General features: G+C 40.1%; 1 long non-coding RNA gene across 2 annotated transcripts in view; it reads right to left on the bottom strand.

Annotated features, from left to right (window-relative positions):
• The window catches only part of LOC116157426 (uncharacterized), a 641,699-nt gene extending 635,934 nt beyond the window's left edge, over positions 1-5,765 (bottom strand). Inside the window, exons 1-2 of one of the 2 annotated variants that reach the window (XR_010384041.1) lie at positions 5,520-5,765; positions 3,245-3,315 (exon numbers count right to left, since the gene is read on the bottom strand). This is a non-coding gene — a long non-coding RNA (uncharacterized LOC116157426). The remainder of the gene's footprint in view (positions 1-3,244; positions 3,316-5,519) is intronic. The other variant, XR_004141466.2, reaches the window with a different exon arrangement.
• Between the last annotated feature and the right edge of the window lie 21,431 nt (positions 5,766-27,196).

Below are 27,196 nucleotides of genomic sequence, written 5' to 3'. Positions count from 1 at the left end.
CTCCGTTATAAAATTTTATCATTTCATGAGTGTTCTATAAATAAAATCATACTGTATGCAACCTTATGGAATTTTTTTATGAAGCATAATTCTCTGGAGATTCATCCAATGTGCTGCATTTATCAATAGTTCTTTTCTTTTTTACTTCTGAGATATATTCCATAGGAGGCATATATGACAATTTTTAAAATCATTCATTCGGTGAAGGATATCTGGGTTGATTACAAATTTTGGCTACTATAAATAAAACTGCTATGCACATTCATGTATGAGTGTGAACATAAATTTTAATTTCTCTGGGATAATTGGCCCCAAGTGCAATTTCTGAGCTATATGGCAGCTGCATGTTTAGTTTTGTAAGAAATTGCCAAACTGTTTTCTTGTATGGTTGTACTATTTTATATTGACACCAGCAATGTATGAGTAAACCAGTTTCTCCACAGCCTTGCCAGCATTTGGTGTTGTCACTACTTTTTCTTTTTAATTTTAGCTATTCTAAAAGATACACAGTGATATCTCACTGTGGTTTTAACTTGCATTTCCCTAATGGCAAACATTGGTGAACATATTTTCCATGCACTTATTTGTTATTTTATATTCTCTTTGATAAAATATCTGTTCATGACTTTGCACATATTGTTACTGAATTCTTTTTAACTGATGAATTTTGAGAGTTATTTATATATACTAAATAATAAATCTTTGTAGAATATGTGGTTTGCAAATATTTTCTCCCAGACTGTAGCTTATCTTTTAATCCTGTTAACAGGGATTTTTGACGTAGGAAAAAAAGTTTTATTTTTGATGAGGTCTAATTAATTTTTCATGATGGGAGGTCATGTGATTGTGATTTTAAGATCATGTCTAACTGTCTTTTGCCTAGCCCTGGATTTCAAAAACTGCCTGTTTTTTTCCTAAAAGTTTCATAGCTTTACATTTTACATTTAAGTCCATGACCAATTTCGAGTTATTTTTTAATAAGGTGTGAGGTCTTAAATCAAAGGTCTTTTATTTTTCCCTTCCTCCTTGCTTGCCTTTCTTTTTCCTGCCAGTGCACATCCAATTGCTCTAGACCTGCTTGTTGAAAAGGCTAAGCAGGTGCTTTTAAGTGGCAGCCTCTCCATTTGGTTTCCTCCCCTGGCTCTCTGCTTTCATGATGTCTTGTCCCTCCCTTTCCATCCAAGCATCTGAAAGTCTTAACTGCGGTCTCTACCGAGGCCACGGTTTCTGAAGCTTCCCAACTGCTCGGTGCCTCTTCAAGGAGAAGGTAAGTACATCCATAGGGGCAGGACTGTGAATCTTAAGACGCCCTCAAGAATTTCAACAAGAACAACGCCTCCATACAGCTGGCTGGGTTGCCTTGCCTTGTCCCCCACCCCGCTTCAACAACTCTGATCTCAAAGAACTGAAAAAGCACCACCCTTGCTCAGATGTAGTATCTCACTTGTAGAAACAGAAGTTTTAATCTAACGTTTCTGGACTCCCCTGGACTCGATTCCCCAGTTTCATAATGCAGCACGCTGTGTCCGGCTCCTTCCTTGCGACTTCATTTCACAGCTACCATACTGAAAGAGCTTGTCATGTTCAGAATCCCAGCCCACGTGATAGATTTGTTTACGTGCTAATGCAAGAGACTATGGGAAACTATACGGGTTCTCCTCTGGAATGTCTCATAAACGCACAGCTGTACTCACTCACAGAATACAAACAACCCTGATTTAAAGTCATCTAAATCCACGTGTGCTTGAGGTAACGTTTCCACCTAAGAATGTCAAGGGCCATTCCTTCCCTGACACATTCTTGAGGGAAACAGTTTAAGCCGACATACCATGTGGAGACAAGGTGATTATTCAGACGATCCTCTGGGATTTCTTGGTCTGGCCATAGCACAGTTCAGTCCCTTAGGCTGTAAAAACACGGCCTCTGAGGTCGATCCTGAATCAGTCTACGACTGTTTCTGGTTTTATTTCACTAAATCCTGGATGTGGTAGAGCACAGAGCTGAGAGGGCTCTTTATCCATAGGTCCATTTTAATGGGCCCTGGTATTTCTGTCCCTGTCCCTTCTGGTTCAATGTCACTGTCATCAATGAATTTGATCATACTTTGCCTAAGGCGCTTTAAGCAAATTGGACATTTTTTTTAATAATAAAAAGCTGAGAAATGAAATGTTTAAAAATAGGATGGTGCTGATTCTGGGAATGTATCTGGAGTGGATGCATGAAGCGTGGAATGGTCTCTGTTGGGCTTTTTTTATGTTCTTCCATGACCTTAAACATTCTATATCTATTAAGAGGTGTCACCCTTCATTTTTTTCAAGCTATTCAAACACTTTTTTAGTGCAACTATGTGGAAGATTCTGTTGTGGGCACTAGTTTGGTGGAGGAGGAAGGGACGTATGTGAGACAGGCCCCTCTCCTAACTTTTTCACCTCTTGAGAGTCTCACCATCCTTCAATGCTCACTTTTCCTAGGTGGTCTCCCCTATCACTATTAGACATGATTTTTTCTTCTTCAAGGCCTTCATAAATTTGTACCCATAACAACTATCTGGCTTATGCAAAGAATTTTCTGGAACCTCTCTTGTACAAGGTTTGTGTGGCATTAGTGAAACCTTGTTTGGTTATTTAGCATCCCTGGCAGGACCTCCATCTCTATCCTCAGCCACCCCCCGACCCAATCACAAATTCTCCACCAGTACAGGCCATTTTAGCTCCTCTACAATTAACAGGGTGAGTTTGAGCCATGAAGTTTTATCTGCATTGACTATCTGGTCAATCTTTTGGTTAATTTTATTTAGTTTTCTTAATTTATTGTGCATTGCTGGAAGTTAAACAGCTTTGTTTACAAAGCTGGCTGGAAGCTTGCAACAAAACAGAAGTTCAAAATAGAAGTAAGTGAGAGTCCTTCACTGCATCACTTGAGCACATCAGCCTCTCAAGCTTTCAAAATTATATGACCTATTTAAAAATATTTAGCAATTTCCATTGCCTTTAATTGCACTTTCTGGCACTTGGTAAGGAATCTTTCATAGTCTCAATAACTTTTTTCAATGTTGCATCATAATATAATCTTGTGAAGGTATTAAAAGCAATCATTAGGGGTCCAAATTTACATTTAAATCAATGGGGAATAATGCTACCGATGCAAATTATTTAACTGAGGTGCAAATCAGATAAATGTCACCTCTAATAGAGAGCTAAGTTTTCATTTATTTAGGCAATACAAGAAAGTCATCACAACTTACCCCTCTACTTGCCCATTGGACAGTTTCTCCTGACACAACAAAATGCATCTCAGCCTTCAAACTGCTAAAATCTGAACACAAAATATGATTCTTAGCATCAAGAAATCACGGCATTATAGTTATTATTCTGGCTCCTCAAGGATGCTCCAGACATGGGTGTGAAATACCACAACCACCAATAAATTCTGACAGAAAATAAAGTACAGGAATTCCCTGACAGTTGCCCTTGTAAATAGTCTCATCCTTATTTACACAGAAAATATTTAGATTTAAATATTATTTAAATAGAAAACATCCAAGTAAAATACCTTCAGTAATTGTGCCAAAACAATAAATAAATAAACCAAAAAACTTTTCCTCTGTTCCAGGGCCCATGTCTCTGGTTTTCCTGCTGCTTCTAGGTTTTGCCATGTTTTGAAATTATGTCAAACAACATAGTGTAGTGGAATAAGCAGTGGCTTTGGTGAATGGAGTTGAAACATAAACAAATGTGAGTTTGCGTGGGATACGAACCTCTTACCAACTCTGCACATTTACTTGTTTCTCTGGGCTTTTGCTCCTCAACTACAAAATGAAGGTTTTTACAAAACCTACCTGGAAGGGGCATGGTGAGGTTTGTAAAAGATCTCGTCTAGAACAGTGCTCAAAACGTAGCAGGTGCTTGAGAAATGGTAGTTTTCACAATAACATGTGTTCATTCTCAACCATTCTTTTTTTCTTTTTTTTTTATTAGTAGACTGTAAGAATCCTAATTTTATCTTAGATTGTGGCACAATAGCCAACCATATCTAAATTAAAGAAAGCATCTTTTTGAGCATTTATTTCAATTGGCCAGGTGACAGAATTAAACCTGAATGATCATTGGTTTATGTAAAACCTCACCCAGAGATCATACTGGGGGAAGAATTTCTTCATCCGCTCCGTTTATTTGCTTTCCCACAGCCGTCCCAGGTGCCCTGGAGAGAGTAGGCTAGTTTACAGTCCAGAGGGAGGACAAGAAAGTGTGTACAGGATGATCTCCTAGCATTGCCTCTCCTTACCCCGCACCTTCCCAGTCAGCAGACATTAGTTTCTGGGGTGTGGGGAGGGGGTGGTCACAAAATAGAGGACTGAAATTCACAGAGAAGTCAAGGCCAGCATACAAGTACACACCTACAAACACACACCTACATCTGCACCGATATTTCTTTTCCCTCTTATGTTAAAGGAGTTGACCCTGTTCCTGCCTAAAACCACCTTCTCCACCTAGATTTTGATTCTGTCTTACAGGGCCCATCTCTCCACCTGCATTACCCATATATATGATTTTCCATGGTGTCTACTTTTTCCATGAGAGACTTTAACATCTTAATCATAATAATTTAAGTTCCTGTCTGATAAATCCAACGTCTGTCATATCTGAGTCTGGTCGTGAAAATTATTTGTCTTTTCAGAATGTGTGTTATCTTGCCTTCTGAGCTGATTTGTAATTTTTGGTTGAAAGCCAGCATTGTTTAGGGTAATAGGTACTACAATAAATAGGCCTTTGGTGTAAGGATTATGATAAATGGCTAGGAGTTGGGCCATGATTACTATTCATTGCCGCTGGAGACAACAGGTGCTTCAAATTCCTCTAAGGAGGTTCCTTCCTCCTCTCTCTCTGTTTTGGGGCTTCCCTGCGTACCGCCCAGTCTGTGGCCTGTAACCCACTGTCATTATGACCAGAAGCTTGCCCGTGTGGTGTGTGTTGGTAAGGTCAGGGGAAAGGGGGTGTTCTAGAACCTTCTAACTGAGCCTCAGTCTTTAGTGTTCAGGGGTGTGGACTTCAGAGGTGTCTGTCTGTCCTCCAGGGGTAGGGGCTGTTCCCCATTGCCCTCTCATCTCTTTCCCAGCCTTAGCCTGCCCAGTCTAATCCCGTGAAGCCCTTTCCTCCATCAATGGCTTCTTTCTTTCTCTCTTAGATAAGGTAGGAAGGCTGGAGCAGGAGGCCGAGGCGGCCTTCCCCGTCCTTGAGCTGGAATAAGGTTTCAGAACTGCCCTCTGGCGAAACCCTGCACCCAGGAGATTAGTCCTTTGCTGGGAAGAAACGTCTGGGAGGGTTTTACTTCAGCAGCTCTTCCCTCCCCCATCCCTGCCCTGCCAAGACTACAGAAGGGGCCTTCTCAGATACTCCCCGTAAGAAACTGGTGGGGTTTCTGAAGGAAAACTCAAGGAAACTAAGAGAAGCTTCTAGCTCTCAGGCTAGCCAGACTTGGACTCCAACAATCTGTCAAAATTACCACTGAAGTGTTCTTACCAGCTTTTGGTCCCAGCGGCTTCTGCTGCAGGCAAGCAGATCTCAGGCTGCGTACCTCTCCTGGCACACCTGACTCTCCGGATTCCAGGGTGGTGGTTTGCCCTGCAAGGTTAACTCTGATTGGTCCGTGGCCTGCAGCTTTAAGTCTCTGATTGGTCCGAGAAAATCACTGAGTTTTCAGCTTGTACGTATTTTTCTCATTGTAAGGAGTTCCAGGTGGTTAACATATCAAAGCTGAAACCTGAAAAATCCCTTCTCCTGTGTTTTGAATCTTATCCATCTTGCTTTCTCAGGAACCTTACTCAAAACCCCTAGTTTCCAATCTTGGCTGTGAGTGGAATCACCTGAAAAGCTTTCAAAATCACTGTTGCCTGGGCTTCATCCCTAGAGGGTCTGATTTAATTAGTCTGGGGCTGAGAACAACTGCCCAAATGATCATACACTTTCCAGATCAGAGTTACTTTTTTTCCAAAACCTAAAGCCGATCACATCAGTCCATCTGTTTAAAACACTCCAGTGGCTACAGATTACGTTGTTCTTTTGAAAAAAAAATCCTTGTACAGTTTACAAAATTCTGCACAGTCTGGCCCCTGCCTAACTCACCACCTCGCCTCACATCAATTTCCCATACTGGCCCCCTTCTATTTCATAAGAGGCACTATGTGCCCTCCCACTACATTTATTTATTCCGTTGAACACCTCCAGTGGCCTGGGCACTGACTGAGGTATAGAGCATACAGAAAAGACCGAAAAAAAGCTTAGTGCCTGAGCACAGGGAACTTAGATTTCCGTTGCTGGGAAGACAGACACTAAACAAACAACGTTGTATCTCAAGACCTAAAATTAAAAATGTTTCTGTGAAGTTTAGACACAGCATTGTACGGCACAGCATTGTACAGCACATCCTAGAACTTATTTATCTTACATAAGAGGAACTTTGTTCCCATCAATAGGAACATTATTTCTGCCTTCCTCCAGTCCCTGGCAACCACCATCCTCCTGTTTCTATGAATTTGACTATTTTAGACACCTCATAGAAGTGGAATCATGCAGTATTTTTGCTCTATGACTGGCTTAGCTCAGAATAATGTCCCCTCAGTTCATCTATATTGTCACATATGGCAGGATTTCCCTCTTCTGAAGGCTGAATAATATTCCGTTGTACGTATACACCACTTTTTTTTTATGCATGTATGCCTTCAGGGACATAGAGGTTAATTCCAAATCTTGACTATTGTGAACAATGCTGCAGTGGACAGGGGGTGCAGATATCTCTTTGAGACCCAAATTTCAATGATTTTGGGTATATACCCAGAAGTGGGGTTGCTAGATCTACTTCTAGGTTTTTGAGGAACCTCCATACTGTTTACCATTGTGTTTTCACCAATTTACATTCCCCAAAACAGTAAAGTAGGGTTCTCACATCTGTACATCCTCACTAGTATTTGTTACCTTTTGTTATTTTAATAACAGCCTTTCTCACAGGTGTGAGGTGATTTCTTATTGTGATTTTGATTTGCATTCTGTGATTATTAGTGATGTTGAGCATCTTTTCATATAACTGTTGACCTAATTCACGTATGTCTTCTTTGGAAAGACGTATTTCATATTTTATATCAACTCCTTTGCCCATTTTTCAATTAGGTTATTTGGGGGGGGTTGCTAATGAGTTGTAGGAATTCCTTGTATATTTTGGATATTAGCTCCTTATCAGTGTGAACAAAAAATACTGCAAATCATTATCAGTAAACAAAGAATGCTGAAGCCATCAAGTCATCAGCCAGCTGATGCCACCCCCTACAGTGAAGACAAGCCTGCAGCCACTCACAATGGTGCACTCTGAGGGGACTCAGAATAAGAAAGGACAAGATACTGGCCCTAGAGAGCTAGGTTCTTGTCAAAGGAGTGAATTCAATGAGCCTAAATGTTTGCTTCCTCCCATACATAGAAAAGTACTAAATTCTTTAACTTGAGATGTCTGGTTTTCTTTAGATAACAAGTTATCTTTTATTTGTTCCAACTACCTGGGCTTTGCTGTAAAGCTCCTATATATCCCAGCTCCTCCTCTACCTCTTCGGAGCAGTCCCTCAGAGTGATCCGAGAGGCTGTCATCCCGGCTCAAGTCCTCCCACCACATAAAACATAGCTCTCAACTTTTAGTCTGCACATTTATTTCAGTCGACATCAGATATACGGCTTGCAAACAGTTTCCTTATTCTGTAAATTGCTTTTTCACTCTGTTGATTGCTTCTTTTTTTGTGCAGCAGCTCTTTACTTTGATGTAGTCCTGCTTGTCTATTTTTGCTTCTGTTGCTTGTGCTTTTGGTGTCATATCCAAGAAACCATTGCCAAGACCAATGTCATGAAGCTTTTAAAAAGAGAGTAAGAGAATAGAGAATGGTGAAGGTGGCAGTGCTATTTTAAATAGGAAGAACAGGAAAGGGCTTTTTGATAGGGTGACATTTAAGCAGAGGTCTAGCTGAATGAGGAAGCAAGCCACTCAGACGTTAGGGACTGAGTATTCAAATCAGAGGGAACAGCGAGCACGGAGGCCCAGCAAGGAGACCAGAGTAGGTGTAGCCAAAGGAATGTGGTTTCGAGAAATTGGATTGGAGATCATGGAGAGATTATCAGGCAGACAAAATCACAAAGGGACTTGTAGGCAATGGGGAGGATTTTAGATTTTATTCTCAGTGAGGTGGAGATGGTGGCCATTGGATGTTTTTGAGCAAAGGAGTGACATGATCTAAATTAGGTTTTTAAAATATTACTCTGGCTATGTGCAGTTAACAGGCTGTAAGATTATAACAGGGCAAAGAAATAAGAATAAACTTAAGTTGTTACGGAAACGACAGGCCAGCCAAGAAACAAGCACCACTCGGAGGGTTGGAGCACTCAGATGTATTACGCCGGCAGGCTCAGAGGGGCTTCTGCTCCGAAGCTCTGAGCACCTCCAAGACGTGCGCATGAGGTTCTATAGGGTAAAGTACAAGCTTGGGGTATTCGGCCAATAGGCATGGAACAGCTTTAGCAGCATCATTATCACAAAAGTGGAGGCAGGGAGGCAGCAAACCAACATTCCAAAGCCAGATATATCTCTTTGAAAATCCAGCTGGCTAGCAAAAAACATGAACAGCAAACCAACACTAATTAACTTAGATTTACGAGTTAGTCCAGCAGAACTCAGATCAGTATTCCAATACTTAGATTTGTGAGTTATCTTGTTAGCCCACATTCTTAGACTTGTGAGTTATCTTGTTAGCCCAGCCCAGATTTTCCTTCACAAAGTATTCATAATAATCCAGCTAAAAGCTGATAATGTCTTGAATTAGGTTGGCAGAAGAGGAAGTGGTGCAAAGTGGTCAGAATCTGGTGCAGATGGTAAAGCAGAGACAATTCTCAGGTGCACCTGATGTAAATTTTGAATAAAGAAAGAGGAATTACAAATTATTCTATGGGCTGAAGACTAAGCATGAATGAAGTTAACTTCGGCTGAGGGGAGGGCAGGAAAATGGTCTTTTGGGATTAAGACCAAAAGTTAAGATTTGGACAGGGTAAGTCTGAGATGCCTGATAAACTTTGAACGGGCAATCTCAAGAAGATACTGAGATTTATGATTCTGGAATTCAAGAGAGAAATCTAGTCAGAGATAAAGAAAATGTTGCATAGTATTTAAAGTCATGGTTCTAGACGGAGTCAACCTGGGAGTGACCGTGGACAAAGAACCAAAGAAGTACTAGGTGTGAACTCTGGTGCCCTCCAAAATGTTGTGGGAAGAATATGAGTTGGGTACTTAAAAAAAAAAATGACACAAAGAAGTAGCAAGCAACCAGATTAAATCTACTAGAAGTAGATTAAAGAGTGTTAGGTCCTGACACTAAGTGGAGTCAAGGAGAAAAGAAATAGCAAGGTCAGACGCTGTACACAAATCAGGTAACAAAAGGACTGAGAAATGACCACTGAATCTGTCGATATGAAAGGTATTAATGACCAATATTCATAGAGTGGAGAGGACAACAGCCTGACTGGGGTGGGATCGAAAGACAAGGAGGAGTTTCTCTTCTGTTAACGGGAAAGTAATTTGTATCAGACCAGACACCCTCCTGCCGGGCAATGGTTACAAACTCGGTATAACAGATAAAGTACATGAAAGTAAAGGAAAAAAAACCCAAACAAACACACAAAAAGCACCCGAAACAACCAAATCAGGTTGTTTCCACAAATAAAATTCAAGGAAAAATAAGAGAGCGATAGAGGAAGAACTGATATTTTTAAGACACACATCAGGCAATGACAAAAAGAAGTCATAAAGATCCTTATTCAAGCAAACTAATAAAAAATGACAAGAAAATCAGGAAATTTTAAGCAGTGATACTTGATGATATTAAAATCTTAACTGTTCTCACGTGTAATTATGGTATTTCAGTTACATTTTTTAAAATGCCAATATCTTTAAGAATTTCTGAAATATTTATGAATTAAATGATCTAATGTGGTTTTTAATATTTGCTTCAAATTAAAATAAAGCAATATGGGGTATAGTTAAAACATGACTGGTCATGAGTTGATCATGGTTGAGGTTGGGTGATGGGCACAGTGCTCATTATACCACTCTCTGTTGTTTCCTACGTTTGTTTTATTGTAAAATTAATTTGAAAAATGAAGACACACCAAAATCCAGCTTATAAAAGCAAAAGAATTAGTAAAATGATATTTCACTTCCAAAAAATATTCACTATTATCTGCTTAAAAAGAAACAGTTCCTTCAATGCTCTAAAGTAGTTGCCTTATAAATCATTCAATATTAAGCCAAGGGCAGGGGGAGGGGGGATAAGCAAATTTGAATTACGGGAGCCTGCAAGAATCGGAAATTGAACATAAATGAAGTATAACCGCCTCTGAAATGATAATTCTAGTTTATGGTAAAGTGGGATTGGATTAACAAACACCACCTCAGGATCAGAACTATTTTGCAAAGCAAAGTACACTAGCAAACAAATAAATATGTGAAAGATGTTTACCCTTTAGGAGAAGACAGACGTAGGTGATTGCGACCCCGCTCCAAGCCCGTTTGTAAACAGCGATACTGTATTTCCACTGCTTCTCAGATTGCGGTCTAAACATTTGACATCTTTAATGCCGTTCAAAGATATTAAACGTTGCAGGCATGTGAGAAAGGATATCCATCATTTCTGATGTGTCGCCGACATTGCCGCCAAATGTGCATTTGTGTGCAGCTATCTCTAATAGACTGCTGCCTTCTCGGCTGTTATATGGCTCCCCCACTTTGAATAATTTATTGTCCCCCACATTATTGGCACCACTTCTGAAAGATGTGAGTGGAAAGGGGATTCTAATATATCACACTGAAAAAAGTAAGTCAGAGAAAACTCTGAATCAGTACGTTATTTTAAACAGCTTCTACTCATTAGGGAGGAAACATGAATCCAAAGTAAAAATGCCTCACAAATCTACTCAGCAAAGCAAAGAGGAGTGGTAGAAATGGGCTTGTCTGTTGCACCAGCATTCTGATGCTGCTCTGCCTGTGTCTTGTGCTCTGTGAGCAAAGTCAGAAGGTCTCCTCGGTCTTATTCTTTATTTTAATTTCATTTTATAGGGGAATAAAAACAAATTAAAAACCCAATCATCACATCCTCCTGGCAGAGGCTATGCATTAGTTATCAGTGCTGTGGAGAGAGGTACCTGAGTGTCCTGTCCTGGGGTCTCATCTTGACTGACTCCTAATTAGATCTTCCTTTGTGAGGACAGATCTGGACCCACAGAGTGGGGCCAACAGGACCGCTGATTGGGAGACTTCAGCTCAGGGTAACTCAGGGAGAGTAAGAGCTGCTGAAATTAGGACTGGCTGCACCGATGAGCAGTGAGCTCTCTGTCACTATTCGTTGATGAACACCTGGCAAAGATGCTCTAGACCACTGAATTTGTAAAGGTTTGAAGCCATTAGAAATGCGATAGAGCTATGAAATGCTTCTATGTGAAGATACGTATATTGAACAAAATATTATGTAACATAGTACATAACATATTAAGGGCTCATGACCCCATTCCCCCCAACAATTGTTCAGAATAAGTTTCTACACACAGAAACTTTAAATCTCTGACACCTCCCCCCACCAGGGTCTCTGCTCTAAGATTCTATTATTCCTTAGGGAAGATTTTTAGGATTAAAAGTGATTTAAAGTTATTCCATCCTGCCCTCTCTAATTATTTATAAACTGGCAAAATGGCCCTGATTTATTGCAAGTGAAATAATTATACAGTTAACCTTGAATAACATGGGTTTGAATGGTGTGGATCCACTTACAGATGGATTTTTTTTAGTAGTAAATACTGCATTACTATGGTATTCATTGGTGGTTAAATCTGCAGAGCTGGAACCACAGATACAGAGGAATCGTAAACGGGGAGGGCTGACTCTAAGTTATATGTGGATTTTTGTCTGCTGGGGTCACTCAAGGATCAACTGAATATTATTTTGGCTTGGTTTTCATGAGAGCCAGCGATGGAGACGAACTCACCAACACCACCACCTCTCTCCCTATGTCATGGGCACCCATGCTAATGTGCTCTTTCTGGCACATTCACTGGACTTGCTGCCCACCAATTCTACCTCCCCCCTCACTTGTCCAAATTCAGTGCCTTCTACGTGCCCTCTCTCTGAGTTTCTTCTCTCGCTCAGAAGCCTTACGTGGTATTTCAGGCTTTGCTCACCTCCCCTCCTCCAAATCCCTGCAAAACAGAGTCAGGTGCACTGCCTCACACATAATGATACTCTGTCCTACACTGTTAGGGTCTCTGTCTTGTATGTACGTCTCAGTTCTGAGGACAGATTGTGATGTTCTAGGTCATAGGTACCTAGTCAAGTTTTCCTCTGCTTTCCCACTATGTCCAAAACACACCTTAGGTACTTCCATTAATAAATACCTCTTGACTAAAATTTACTTTTTGGCTTCTGTCTATGATGGTTTCACCGCATCTTTGAGAAACAATAAAATCTCTGTGAAGGTAATTTAAAGAACAATCTTTTGAAAGAGAGCTAAGAAGTAAGCAGCAAGCACTGTTCAATATGCAAGAATCAATGAGAATTGAGAGCATTATATTTGAAAGGAATAATGATTAAGGGAAACTATAAGACTGGATTAAAGAGTTGAGAAAAGACTGATGAGAGAAAATAAACACATTGTAAAAGGTTTGTGACCTTATTTTAATCTTTTTTTTTTAAGCTGAAAAGAGTTGCCTCACCAAAATTATTTTTAAAAACATCTCTTGAACTTGGGCTCAAGGAATGACTTGAAAAACATAGAGACTGTGTTAAATTCACTATGGTTATGATTGCCTTGTACCCACCCAGCCTCACTTAAATGGCCTATTGTCACCTTAGAAGTAAGGTTTCATTTTCCTTAGTTATTAATACTCTCAGCTGCCGTTGTATTAAACAAGAGGTCAGTACCACTGGAGAATATCAAGTCAGTTGTGAATTCTCAGCCTCAGTGTCTAATTAGAGGTAGTGTATGGAATGCCTTCCTTAATTACTTCAGAGTCATTGGGGTATTTCATTAGTCTCAGTTTTTATCTTGTAACTTCATTCATAAAATATGGTCCTTATCAATTAGCTCCGCTGGGAACAGACCACTGGCCCAGTGCATCCTGCTCTCTGTGTGATCTCTCAGACCCGAAGGAGAAGGTCAGAATTCCTCTACATAAGAGCACTTTCAACTCTATTACCACACTCAGAACACCATGAAGGGAAAAGGGGGAAAAAAAGCAAGATATTAGGTTGCTTACAAGATAAAAACAATCTTCCCACATTTTGCCAGAAATATTAGGTGAACTTGTTAACTGCAAAGAAATTAAACAAGTGTCATTTATACAAAAATTGATCAGAGGTTCAGTCTGTTCTTCTCCTGGGACCAACAGAAGCATGGTCCCCAAAGATGTTTTAAAAAGAGAAATTATAATATTCTTTTTTTGATTATGCAATTCTATCCATACATATAGTCAGTCTGAAGAGAGATACACAGGTCACACTAAAAAGAAAGATGGCTTCAGAGTAGAGGAATGCTAAATTTAAGCTGAGAACGTGTCTGAAGAACATTAAGGCAGGAAGGTAATGTCACAGAGACACAAACAGGCATTGGCAATGCCATCCAGTATATAGTGTCCTCTCCCAGGGCTCAGGCACACTGTGCCCCACTGCTGGCTTTTATGGACATGGTAGAGCATGAGCTACGTCTTATCCTGCAGTAAACTTTCTGTTATTCTAACTCCATGCTCACAAAGAAACTCTGGATAACTATTTTGGCTTCCAAGTTTCCTTGAACCAACAGCAAAAGCACAAGACAGCAAGTGGAAATATTCCAGGCCACTTAAAGCCTCCTCTGTGAAGTGGCACACTGTCATGTTCACCCCTTCTATTGGTCAAAGCAAGTTGAAGAGCCAAACGCATTATCAAGGGGAAGGGACACAAACTCTGCTCTTTTAGTAGGAGGAATTGCAAAGTTCCATGGTAGAAAACTTGGATAGAGAGAAACGTAGAATCAGGACCATTAATGCCATCTACCACGTGTGGCCAAGTGCACAGCTACAGAAATCCCAGTGGCTCAGTGGCATGAGTGATATTTTTGAACCTTTATTCTAGTATCATGATTACCTTGACTCAGCCACAAAGTTGCAAATTTTCTGTATCTGCTAGTTCAGATTTCCAAAAGGAAAAATCAGACTGGATGAGGCTGGCTCATCAGGAAGTTCCCCGGTTCAATTAGGGGCACATTCCCTTAAAAGAGGATACAAGCAGAGAGACAGTGATCACAGACTACCCAGGATAGTCTTCTTTTACTTGCCATCGTCTTCTGTATGCAATTCTCTTGGTTTCTCAACGTTTGACTTCTCTTGGGGACATCTTCCTCTTGTGAGGGGCACATCTGCTTTTCCAAGACTTTTATAATTATAGAAATCAGTTCCTTTTACAGTGTTTCACAATTTCTTACGGATCACCTGACCATGGCCACAAAATGATCTAATTTTTATCTCAATAACATCTTAATACTCTCCATGGGATGCATTATGTCTTTGGCCACTCACTGATCACTGACCTGACCACAGATCTGGTCCCGAATTCAGCCCGCTGCTCACCTCTTTAATGGACACCATTGGTCCTCTAGAGAACAGAGAAGCAGAATTTGGATGACTCAGCTCAGATTCTTTCCTCTCCTAGAGATACAACCAGAAGTAAACAGATGGTAGGGTGGTGGCACCATCTTTTTTTCACATCATTTCTTTGAAGGAGCAAATTTTTCCACATCAAACTTCTATAATATACACATTACCTAGAGAAAGCCTACAATCCAAGAGAAAAATGAAGTCAAAATCAAAAATGAAAAAATATTTATCCCTACTAGAGTGTTTCTGCTGCTGTTCAAATGAGAAAACACCCACAAAACACAGGGAACATTTGAATGTGTTGATGGAGGTTGTTGATGGATCATATATGTTGGCAGAATACATTTCAATCTATTGTCATTATCTTGAAGGAAATGGTACCATTTTAGCTGACAACCTGCAGAATGAGCAATGAGATGCAGGTCCTATTTAAGGCATAATTTCCCTTATGGAAAGACACTGGGGACACAGCAGAGGAACCCTAAGTGTGAGCTTCCCTCCACTTCGCTGAGCCAATTAAAGAAAACACAGACATAACCTAATGTCTAAGCACTATGTACATGATATATTGTTATTTTGTTCAAGAGCCCGAGGCAAAAGAAAAATCAAAATAATTTTTACAATAGCACCTGTTTGAAAATAAGCAATTTATTCCATCCTTATAAAATATTTATAGCTTTCAAATGGATGTCCTTGAATAAGGCCATTTCATTTCTGTTCTCCACTGAGGATCGGTTAGTTAAAGAAAACTCTAGACCTATTTCCTGTTAATTTAATACAGTTCCAAGCCTTTTGTGAAAAAGCAGCCACCCAATAACTTTATTTACTAAACTTCATTCTTAATGATTCTGACTTAGTAGTTGTACAAGCAACAGCTCACGCATCGTTTCACCCTATTGAATGGAGAGGAATCACTTCTATGAAGTAAAATAATTTGATTTCCATCGAGAAAATGTATTTCAAAAAAAACCCAAGAGATTGAAAGAAACTATTACTTTTTATTACCCATATCATAATGTTCATCTTAATTACTGCTAAAGCAGGTTCACAGATGTAGTCTAATTGAATGTATAACTTTTTAATTGAAAAGGGGAAAAGTATGAGATTTGAGTTCTAACAATAGGGTGAGACTCAAGTTAAATCCTTCCCTTCTAAAATGCTTTCCTGGGAGAACTGAGGTTCTTAAAAATGTCCTAATTTTCAGGTATCAATGTTGCACAAATAAAGTATTTTGGAATCTGGAGACATGAGTCAGTGTTGTGTTTTCCATTACAGCCAGGGTTAGAGGCAGATCAACGTGACCGGACACTGTGAATAATGTGGCAAGCCAGTTGAGACTACACTTAACTCTGCCTCTGATATTTTGACCCATCTCCAGGCAAAAGATATCACATTTTATGTAAATAACAGAAGATAGGGTCTTCCCTTACCTCACATGGTTGGCCCAGTGACCATTCTGTCTTCATGAACACCAGTGAGGGGGTTTCCTATAGTTCACTGGTCTCTAAGCCTGCATCAGAAGGATTCTTTAATAGAAGGGCAAGTTTCTTGGACACTTATGCCAACAATACCAATACTTTGTGTCCACTGAAATTCTGCTTCCTGACGAGAGTAAGTATCCAGAAAATAAACTCGGCTGTGTCCTCCCCTCTCTATATTAAAAAAAGCAAGGATTCCTAGGAGTCTATCTAAACTGATTTGGAAGAAATGGGAGTCAATTAAGGGTCCGAGGTCTTTTGTTCTATCCCTTATATGCCAAAGCTTTAACCTTCTGTTTATACTCACAAATGGCAAATAACGTCCTATCTATTTTTGGTAGCCGAAACTTTTAACCATTCTACTACAGACTGAGGGAAAAAACCCTCCTCCTAGTATTATGGCATTATTGTTATACCTTCCATCTGTAATTGAACAGTATTTCCTACATCTGTTTTCTTTTTCCACATGAAATTATGTTATGTTTCCCTGAATGCACTACAATAGAACACGCAATGGCTAAACCTACTGAAAGAACATCTGAGATTCTCTGAAGTAAAAAATATGCATCTGTATTTGCAACAGAATCCTTATGGTTTAGATTCTTGTTATCTGGGCATGCATAGGAACATGTAACTTTTTTCAGACATTCCATTTTTGCCAAAACATCAATTAGTCTGACTCACCAAAGCCCCTCTTTCTATTCTGTATCATGTATTGAACATGTTTCTACTTATACACCAGAGAACACCACTCAAACTTCCACTGAAAACAGCCTCTGAATACATAGATGGTAATCACATGCTTAGACAGCAAAGGAAGCCTTCATGACTATTTTTAATGTATCTATAACCACTTCAGATGTCTTTTTGGAAACCAGCTGCAGAATCAATGTGCTCAAAATGGTATCGTTCAGCCACTGTTACATACCAGCTCCCATTAATGTCTTAAAGGCCAGGTTCTACGCTTACACCAAGGCAGAAAGCATAATTCGACTTTAAGGTTGTGGGTTATAATTCAAGTATGACTGTATTAGCATAAAGGAACATAAGCTGCTTTTGCTGAATGCAAACATGGTCCCCAAACCGAGGATGTAAATTAGTATTACAATGAAAGCCGCCAGAAGGACAGAAGTTGGACGTGCTCTCCTCTCTGAGCAGCAGGAGACTGTTCAGGTCCTGCTGCTTTGAAAACCTTTCTCCCCTCATGCAGGCTGCCCTGCTAAGAGAAATCTATTTGAATATTTTGGCAATCATAGAGGCCCCCACATAAATTATGGATACAGAAATGCAGAAGACAGTCTAACAAATGGAACACGGTGGAATCTGTTTTTCCGCCGCCATATGGTGTCGACAGAATGCCACTTTGTTTCTCTGGGAAACAGCTCATCATTAAAAAATAAATAGCACCTTTTCTGTGGGGAAAGAACCCACAGTCATTATTTTGAAAAATAGCAAACAGGAAACTCTGTCCTTTAATTTTACAATCTCCACCCCCCCCCCCACATTATGATTATTGCCACACACAGACTTTTTTTTCCCCAGGAAAACTCACAATGGCTTGTACCTTGGTACACATAAACTCAACATCATATTTTTCTAGATTTGGGGAGGTAAGTCCAAGCATAACATATACCATGAAAAATCAGAGCATTTCATTATATATCTTCTTTCCTTTGGAAAAACTATTCTTTGAACCAAACATATGGAATTTACTTATAGTTTGATTTCATGCTTGTAGGTATAATGCATGTAAAACATCCTGATTTATGTAAAGTTTAAAAATTTCCAAACTGAATTCGGATGCCTTTGTTATTTATGGAATGAAGTTGTTACTGGAATTCATTCTATAATGTATTTGGTAATTTACCCTCTCTCGAATGCAGGAAAATTTTGTCACATTCCATAATTAAATGTAACGCAAAGTCTATTTGTAGCTTTCTCCCTCCTACACCCCTTCTCTGGCTTTGTCGCCTTTGGCCCAGAAAAAACCTTGCTTACAAGCCTCTATGTCATCTTTCTAGAAATGAGACTGCTTAAAATTTGTATCTGTGTGCTATCTGTTAACAAATCACTGTATTTTCAAATCAGCATAATTCCCAAAGTGTTTTGCAAACATTATTTTATTTGATGTTCAAATAGCACTAAGATGAGGTCAGAAAGCTTACCAAACAAATGGAAAGAGGAGGTGAAATCAGCAACCTAGATATTAGTATCAGCGTTGAACCCTGGTCTTCTGACCCCCAGGTGAGGGCCGTTCCTAGAGCACTGCGTTAGCTGAGGCAGAGGGACAGAAGGCCACCTTCATGAGAATTGCTCTTTCGTTGTGATCTCTGAACATGTGGCCACATTGGCCTGGTTACTGATAATGCAACATCTATCTACCTACTTCCTTCCAATATCAGGCATATGTTTTAAGATACAACAGGGAAGTTAAAGGTTTCTAAAAATCACTTACCATAGAGCAAAAAGACCACACACACACACACACACACACACACACGCACATCTGTAAAGGTTAGACTGTGCTTCAAATGCATATCTTTAGAGGTTCTGATGCCAGAATTATCTACTTCCATTTGGTGAACTCTTTGAAATAGGATTTGGGGTCAGAAAAAAAAATTTGGTTGAGCTTAATGAGCTGCTTTTTATTATGACGTTGTTTTGAAACAAGCAATAACTTTATACCATGTTGTCCTGTTGGAAGGACGACCAAAAATTTTTCACCAAACCAGGTAAATGAGGAGATCACAATATCCGGTCCTCTTGGGGACCAGAAGTCAAGAACAGAAGACGTGCGTTCCCTCTTCCCCCCAGGCTGTCTGTCAACACTAGATTCTGTTCTGCAATAGAACGTTGAGTCTCTGCCAAATGAAAAGAGTCCTCCCGGCCTCATCTGATTGAATTCGTTTCTATCACTTCTAAAGAAAGCTTATTCAAAAATGTAACCCATCTCTGGGCACATATGTTATTTTATTTCTTTGCTTCAACTCTTCCAGCTTTGTCCTTTAATACTCCCTCAATTCACATTTTGGATGGGGATTTTGCGAATTAAGAAGAAGGAAAATATTCTACGCCTGCAAAGTTCTAAGGCATATGCTTCGTTCCTTGTTACTGGAAACACTGTCCTCAAGAAATTGTATACAACTGGCAGATAATTCCTCATTGTTGCTGACAGCTTGTCACTAGTGGATGCCGATGGCTACGTGACGTAAGTGCATCAAGCCAAAATGCCATAACATGGAGCAAATATCAAAGTAAGGATTCTGGAAAAGGTAGCGAAGCTACTGTATTGCTCAGCGTTGCTTGACAGTTGCTCATTCTCAAGTCTATGGCATGGTTTGAACATATCATTTGTATGATAACCACCCAGAGGACTGAGTGAAAGAAATACAGCTTTGGAAGATGTAGCTGATGGAGAGTGAGAAAAGAATATGCTTATGGTATTACTAAATGAAAGCCAGCCACCAGTTACCTACAGTCAGCCTCGCATGGTTTTAAGTATGAGTTCCAGCCCTAGAGATAAAGATTTGAGGGAAAAGATAAGGAGAAGGCAGTCTGAGAAGAAGCCAGACTGTATGATTTAAGATGGCCCCTGGTGAAAAGAAAAAAGAATTGAGATTGCAGTAACTATAATTAATTCAAATTAAACAAAATGAAAGGGTTAGTTCTTCAGTGGTAATAGCCACATTTCAAGTGCTCAACAACCACATGTCGAGTGGGTGCTGTGTTGGTGAGCACAGGTGTGGAATATTTAAACGTCACAGAATGTTCTATGGGACGGTCATGTTACAGTGGGTTAAACATCTCTACGTGATTCTCTCATCCATCCTAAGACTCCTTTTATTGAGCAGACGATTTCCAAGGGAAGCATAATGCAGGTAAGAGAGATTTCGTGTACAAACTCTAGATCTGATTTCCCTCCTAAGGCTTGCTCTCAGTTTCTCGCCTCGTAAAACAGAAGCCACGGGGACAGAGATAGTATGGAGCTGTTTCTGTTTCTAGAAGAAATAAGCCTAAGGTATTATCTAGCTTTTAAGTGCTCAGTTAAGTGGTTTAATTATACTAATAGTCGCGCTAACTAGATCGTGTCTATAAATTTAGTTCTGTGAAGCAATTGTCAAATCATCTTTTCTCTCATTATGTTGGAGAAGAGTTTCTACCTTTATATTTGAGTTGCAAAGAGCAACAACAATTATGAACATGAATGTTCATTGATTATTTAATACGAACCAGGGACATATGTCCAGATTCAAGTTCTGCTAGTGCTCCAGACTTCCCAGTGATCTGTGCACCCTTGGATCATTACTGTACCTCACTAACCTTAATTTCCCTCATATGCAAACTGGAGAAGGTAATGGCCCTTGTGAGAACTAAATTAACACTGTACATAAAGCTCTTAGGACACTGGCTAGCACACAGTAAGTACTTACTTACTGTTAGCCATTTTTATTACCATTTTCCAGGCATTTTAATAAATACTTTATATCTATTATCTTATGTTGATTCTTATAACAACCTCATTATGTATATATAAAACCATTACCAACATTGAACAAATGGAAAAACTGAAATTTGGAGAGGTTAAGGGATTTCACCAATTTAACAGAGGAGACGAGAGGTGGAGCCAGGGTTTGAACCAGGCACCCTTCCCTCAGAGCCCGAGCAACTCACCTTGACCATGGCTCCAACCTTGTGGGCTTATTATGGGGGTTTTAGGAGGGAGTGTGGGTAAAACCTTTAGCACATATTTTTTCAGTATTTATGATTATGCTGAAGCTCATTAAGTAATGTTTTACAGGGTGGTAGTAATTTCAGTGTTCTGTAGTGAGAAGGTGGTTACAGTGTTACCAAAGTGGAAGCTATATCCATTGTTTTAATGTTACAGAGCAGTTTAGAGCCATCTAGTAATGCATCCTTTATGGCCAATATGCCACTCCTCCTCTCAGATTTCACTCTGCTTTAATAATAACAATAACAATAATAATAAAGGAGGAAGAAACAGAAGAAAATAAGGCAGAGAGGAAGTGGAGGAGGGAGAGGAGGAAGAAGAAGAGGAAGAAGAAGGAGGAATTCTATTCAAGCAAACCAGTAAGCAAGCGCTACCCCAAAACATGGGCAATGACAATGCGTTTTCTTTGAAACTGTGAGCTGTCCTTTGTGGAAGAGTCTTAAATGAAATGGAAGATGGTCACTGTGTACAGGGAGCTGTCCCCAGATATAGGACTGAATAAAGAGTTCTGAACTTGGAGAACTACACCCAGTCTTGGCTGTGCACACTCCCTGCAGATCTGGTATGGAATCACATCAGAGGAAATGCATTGCAGACCACAATTTTCCAGCATGTTGCTCCAGCCTCCAGCAGCCCGTTAGTATTAGCATAAAGCAACATAAGTCATCTTGGAAGGCACAGTGGGGGAGACAGCATTTTTTATTGCTCCTTTTCAGAAATGTGTTAAACTACAGATCTGGATACTTAAGCTGACTGTTTCTGCACTTCACCTATGATAAGGCAAACTCTTTAGGAACCAAACTCAAATCAAAGAAGCCATTGGCTTAGCCACTGAGGAAAAATAAAAGGCAGTGATGAGAGACTGGAAATCTGGGATGAGGCTATCAGATTGTTATAGTGAAAAAGGATAAATGGCCTTTCTGCAACATGAAACATATTTCCTATAGCAAGGAGAATGAGTAAACCTAACTTCTCAATCTTTCCAAGCAGTATAGAACTAGACTAAAAAAAAAAAAAAAGCACAGATATTCTAAAGAATTTAGACAGCAGTTACCTAAAGGCTGAGAAGAGCCATTAGTACATGTGATGATATTTTCAGGATGTAAGAAAAATGTGACTGGTTAAAACAATAGGTAAAAACAAACTGGCTGAATTTCAAGAAAAATTGAAGTTAATCCTGTTCAGAGATTCCAAATTTCAATTTCCCAAATTCCCTTGGGAGATACAGGTTAGTAAGAACTCACATAGAAAGTGAAGCAAAGATCTTAGAGGCCCATAAACTAAATGTTAAGACTACAGTGTGACAGTGCATGACAAAATCTGATGTACTCTTGGGGTGTGTTAAAAGAGGTAGACTATCCAGGTTATGGGAGGTGATAGTCAGAATAATATGTTCTGTTCTGGAGAGATATAATCCAGAGATCAGAGAGCTTATACTCAGAGAGGTGAAAAATATTAGGATGACGGGAAGGTGCATGTCCCCAAAAGAAGTTGTGTGGGCAAGATTTCGGAACCTGGGAAATATGAGCTGGGCAAGAGATGCTTGAGAGCAAAAGAGAAGAACTTACATCGTATGTATGGACACTTTTTACTGTATTATTGCATTCTCACGCACACCCTGGATCACTGTCTGATACATCCCCTTCCTCTGAAGTACGAGCTGGCTTAGCCTGACTTACTTTGGGGCCATATATTGTTTCACTTTGTATTTTTTGTAAGTAATCTCCCCAAATCACCTGTGAACTTCCTCAGGCCAGGGATCCTGTCTTGTTTAGCTCTGTATTTCCCACCGCCAGTGGGACTAACTCAGGAGGCCCTCAGTGACTACTTGTCGATTTCCTCCAATATGCCACTTTTTTTGCCATTAGGTTAAACACTGTTCACAATCTGGAGGAGACATCTACTCTGACTTAGCTGCTCCTGATCCTCCATCTGGGCCATCAGGATGTGTCATCATTAGCAGTCTTAACTGGAGAAGTTAGGCATTTGGTATCAAGGGTCACAGAATTCAGCTGAGTTTAGACACTCCACTATCTACCTCCCGAAATCCAAAAGAGGGAATAAAAAGGCTTGGGGGTAGCAAAAGCTGTAACTTAATTGGTAACACCTGCAGAGAGCAGGTGATGAATGTATGGGGAGGATAAGGGATATCTCCAATCTTTTTCTGTTGTCATCTCCCCATACACACATCCCTGTTGAGCAGGATACCTCTAGCAGTCTGAATCAAACCTGTTCGGGAAAAGAAAAAATATCAAACAGAAAAAGATATTCTAATATTAACAGCACTCTCAGGAATGCAGTTGAAATTCTTAATAAAAACTATTTCATCTCTTTCCTTTCTTCCCATCACAATCTAAGTTATTGAGGGTAAAAATTCAAATGAACATATCTCACCAAAATATTTATTCAAATAGGAATGTTAGTGATTTTCAGACGCTTGCCGGCAGAGTGGAAACAGAAAGATAAACGACTTTCTCACCCTACTCGGGAGTTATTGTTATCTGCTAGCCTGTGATGTTCCCTCATTATCGTGGGGTACACACATCCAGGCAGTGCATAATTTGGGAACCAAAAGTAAAATAGTAAAACATTTCTCAAGATGCTTTCACCATTTCACCATTTTTTAAAAGAATTTAAATTCAGGGAAAGAAGCATAACTCATATTGCCTCTCCCCAGGCATTAAAATTCTAAGCACAAAACTATGTGCGTTGCTTCACCACAGGATGCTACCAACATTTTGCAACGAGCAGCCCAGAATCCCAGTCCATGTGACCCCTGAACCTTCTGGAGTAACGCCAGCATTGCCAAAGTACATTCACCACATTTTACAGATTGTCCAACTGAGGTCAGAGGGAGGAAGGCAGCCATAACTTTTCTCAGATCCATCCAGCGACAGTCAGGAGAGGAATGTCTTCCAGTCTTCCTACCAGTGGACAAAATGATCACTGGAGCTGTTTACTTCCATTTTAATCAGTCAGCCAATCAAGTCTGAAATGAGAGCTTGCTTAATTATACTCTCAGCCCTGCACTCCGCTCTGCTGCAAAGCGCTAAGAGATGGAAGTGCTGCTTTGCCCTCTAGGAAACCTGCCTGAGACACACCTGAAGCAATTAGAGAACAATACAGGCGGAGCTGCAATTAAGCGAGGAAACGTTAAGCAGAGTGATGATAAGTGCTGTGAAGGGCTGCAAGGTGTGGCTCCAGCAGGGGGTAGGGGTGCTGTCAGAAAGAGAGGGTCCTTTCTCCCCTGGCTGCATCGTCACCCTTCCCACCCCTCTCTGGCTGCACCATTCAGGACTGACAGGAAGCAGCTCTTCAGACGGGGCGCCCCCGGTGCAGCTGCCAGGCTCCTCTCTGGTTCTCCTCCCACTCGCTGTCCGGCTCTGCCCCGGGCTGATGCTCTAGTTACTGCCTGAAATCCTCTTCCATCAGCCTGTTTCCAAGTGCCCCCAGGTCTGTGTTAACATCTCCCCCAGGCGATCTCCCCATCACCTCTTCCCTGGCCAATCCTTACCTTCCTTCGCATTACACCCGAGTCCGTCCCATTCTGTCCCAAAGATACACCTTTGTTCTTTTCCTAACCAGTCTGTGGGGGTCCCCACGGGGCCACACAAACACCTGTAGCAATTACAGATATTTAAAAATAAAAGGATCTTTTAGCAGTCCCAAGGGTGGTCTCCAGGGTATGGTATGACAGATTTCTCCAGAAGTACTAAGTAAAGCACAGTGAGATGAGGTCAATATCCTCAGAAGATAATGGCTAATTTTGGTACATATAGAAAAACGTTTAGCTCCAGACTGATTCCTCCTTCAGACACACATCAGCCAATGGCCTTCATATCATCCTCACTATCAGAGCGCCTGAATGCAAGTGTCAGCCGAGGGAGGCTGATGTGGGGTTCTAGGAGGTGAGCGGCCCAAACAAAAAAATGCACGAGGAGTTGCCATACTGCTGGACAGACTTCAGCCGGAGACACCATGGGGTTAACAACACTTTATTGCCACAGGGAGGTGCACCCTATGATGCACCTGTCCTGCTTTTATCTGTTTTCTGTCAGCACATGCGCGGTCTGAGTTTCTTTGTTCATCAGGCTTACAGAGTATCTCTAGCACATGCGTACTTCTATTTTCTTTGTTCTAAATCTTATATAATTGACGCATGTGCGGAGCAATTATTTACTGCAAACTACAAACATGCTCCGATCGTGGCCTTGGGTCCCACGGCCTTAACTCATCTCAACACCAGCTCACAGCAAGTTTCTTGCAAAAGACAGTTTTTACAAAAAGGAAATAAAAAGAATAGTTATTTAAACCTGACACTTTTTTATGCCTTTATTTTTTTCCAAACTAATATGTCAAACTAATTCAATTTATCTTGTCCATTTTTCTCCAAAGGATGACATAGATCTGAAGCAAGTGAATGGGAGGCAGTGCAAATACATAGTCACGCTTAGACCGTTTCAGGACTGTAACATAACCAGAGAGAGAAAATTTTAATTCAAAAGTTAACGATTCATATATCACTTGTTATCTCCACCTGTCAACACTTCTGACAGCCTATTTTAATATTTGGATTTTTTTATACTTTATCTTGTGAAAAGAATTTTATCCCTTTCTCATTGTATTCCTCAACATGGAAAAAAAAAAAAGAGGTCAGACTGGAGTTTTAAATTTTATGCATGGAGGATGATAACAATGGTTTCTAGAGACAAAAAAAAAAAAAGGTTCCTTTCCTCATAGGAAAGGACTGATTTATCTTCAGCCATAGCAGCAAGTAATCACCAGAACCAATTCTATATCCATCCTAACTGATCAATAACAACTTCGTATCAAGAACCGTGCGTCTGCCTCCACTTTGCCCCCGCCCCTCCTAAGCACGCACTGGAACCAATCACTAGTCAAAACCCAGAGTGAGCCTCAGTAACTATGAACCCCAAACTGAGACCAAACAACGTTTCTTGAGCTACAAACTAAATTAAAGTATTTTTTTTAAACTCATAGAAACAGTGTAAACAGCAACTGACCTTCCCCTCCCTCATCCACTTCAAAATTACTGAACTTGGACAAACCCAGTACATCAAAATAGTATCTGAATCAGGAGTTTAATCCTCCTCCCCGGAGGCAGAAAGGGGCCCAACAGGATAACTTCAGGGTAACCCCGGGTCCAGCAGATGCAGGGCAAATGGCTCCTGGTTTCTAAAGGCCAGCCAATCAGTGACAGCCTGATAGTTCTAAGAGTTAGCCAATGAGTAGCAATGATTTTCAATAACCATACTTACACAGTTTAAGATCCACCAATACCTAAATACTCTTGTTTCTGAAATTCTACCAATCCCTGAACTCCACAATTTCTGACTCCCTACACAAGGTAATTTCTCTGCTTTGTTCAGGGAGGGCTCAAAAGTAAATTCTCCTTCAATCAGCAAGGAATAAATTCACATCTCTGTATCAGATATGGAGAGATGGCTGCTTTCATTTAATCTAATTTGATATCTCACTAGTCTATTATAGTCAAAGATTATTCATTTACTCATTATTTATACTCCCATTTATTTCAAATAGCATATAAAGTAGTTATAAAAACCAACCAATGGCCCAAGCCGCAATGTGCAGAAGGTTGGTCTACAATGAAATGAGCCAATAAAATCATTGTTTAGACTTGTGGGTTTATTTAAATGTAACATGTCCATCGGTCATCCATATTTCTGTACCCCTCTCCCAATGGCTCCTAAGATCTAAGCTTCAGGAAAATTATCACACAGTGAGGAGAAAGGTTATAGAATATCACAGTGTACTTACACAGAGTACAATGTATCCCTTGTACACTGGTGGGCAAAGTCAGCCCCTCCAAGGTTAGCCTTCGTCTCAGAATGTTGAGACATCATACGCTTGAAAGAGGATTCCAACATTTATCCAATGTGTTCAATACAAAAAGTGAGAGAACAAGACTGAGATATCTCCCTTACATACACTTAAGGTATCTGAAATCATAAAATCTCTTTTGAATAGCAATTATTCTCTTAGAACTAAAAAACTGCTATGAGACTGTGCATAAGTCATTACGTACCATTCTGTTTAAAGTAGAATTATATATTTGTCAGAGGATCTCCAATAAGAATGCCAGATGCATAATTGTAAACATCATTGTCCTCTTAAAGTTATTTCAAAATGTCATTTATGGATTGTCTCTACTTTACCCAAGTTTATGGATATAAAAAGCACAAACATTTATTGAAGACCCCATAGAATAAATAGAGTGACTTATGTATATTATGGTCGCCTGAGCTCTG

Source organism: Camelus dromedarius, chromosome 15, assembly GCF_036321535.1.
Source record: "Camelus dromedarius isolate mCamDro1 chromosome 15, mCamDro1.pat, whole genome shotgun sequence".
NCBI lineage: Eukaryota > Metazoa > Chordata > Mammalia > Artiodactyla > Camelidae > Camelus > Camelus dromedarius.
The sequence above is the reverse complement of the archived record's forward strand: the minus strand, read 5'-3'. Positions and strand labels throughout refer to the sequence as shown.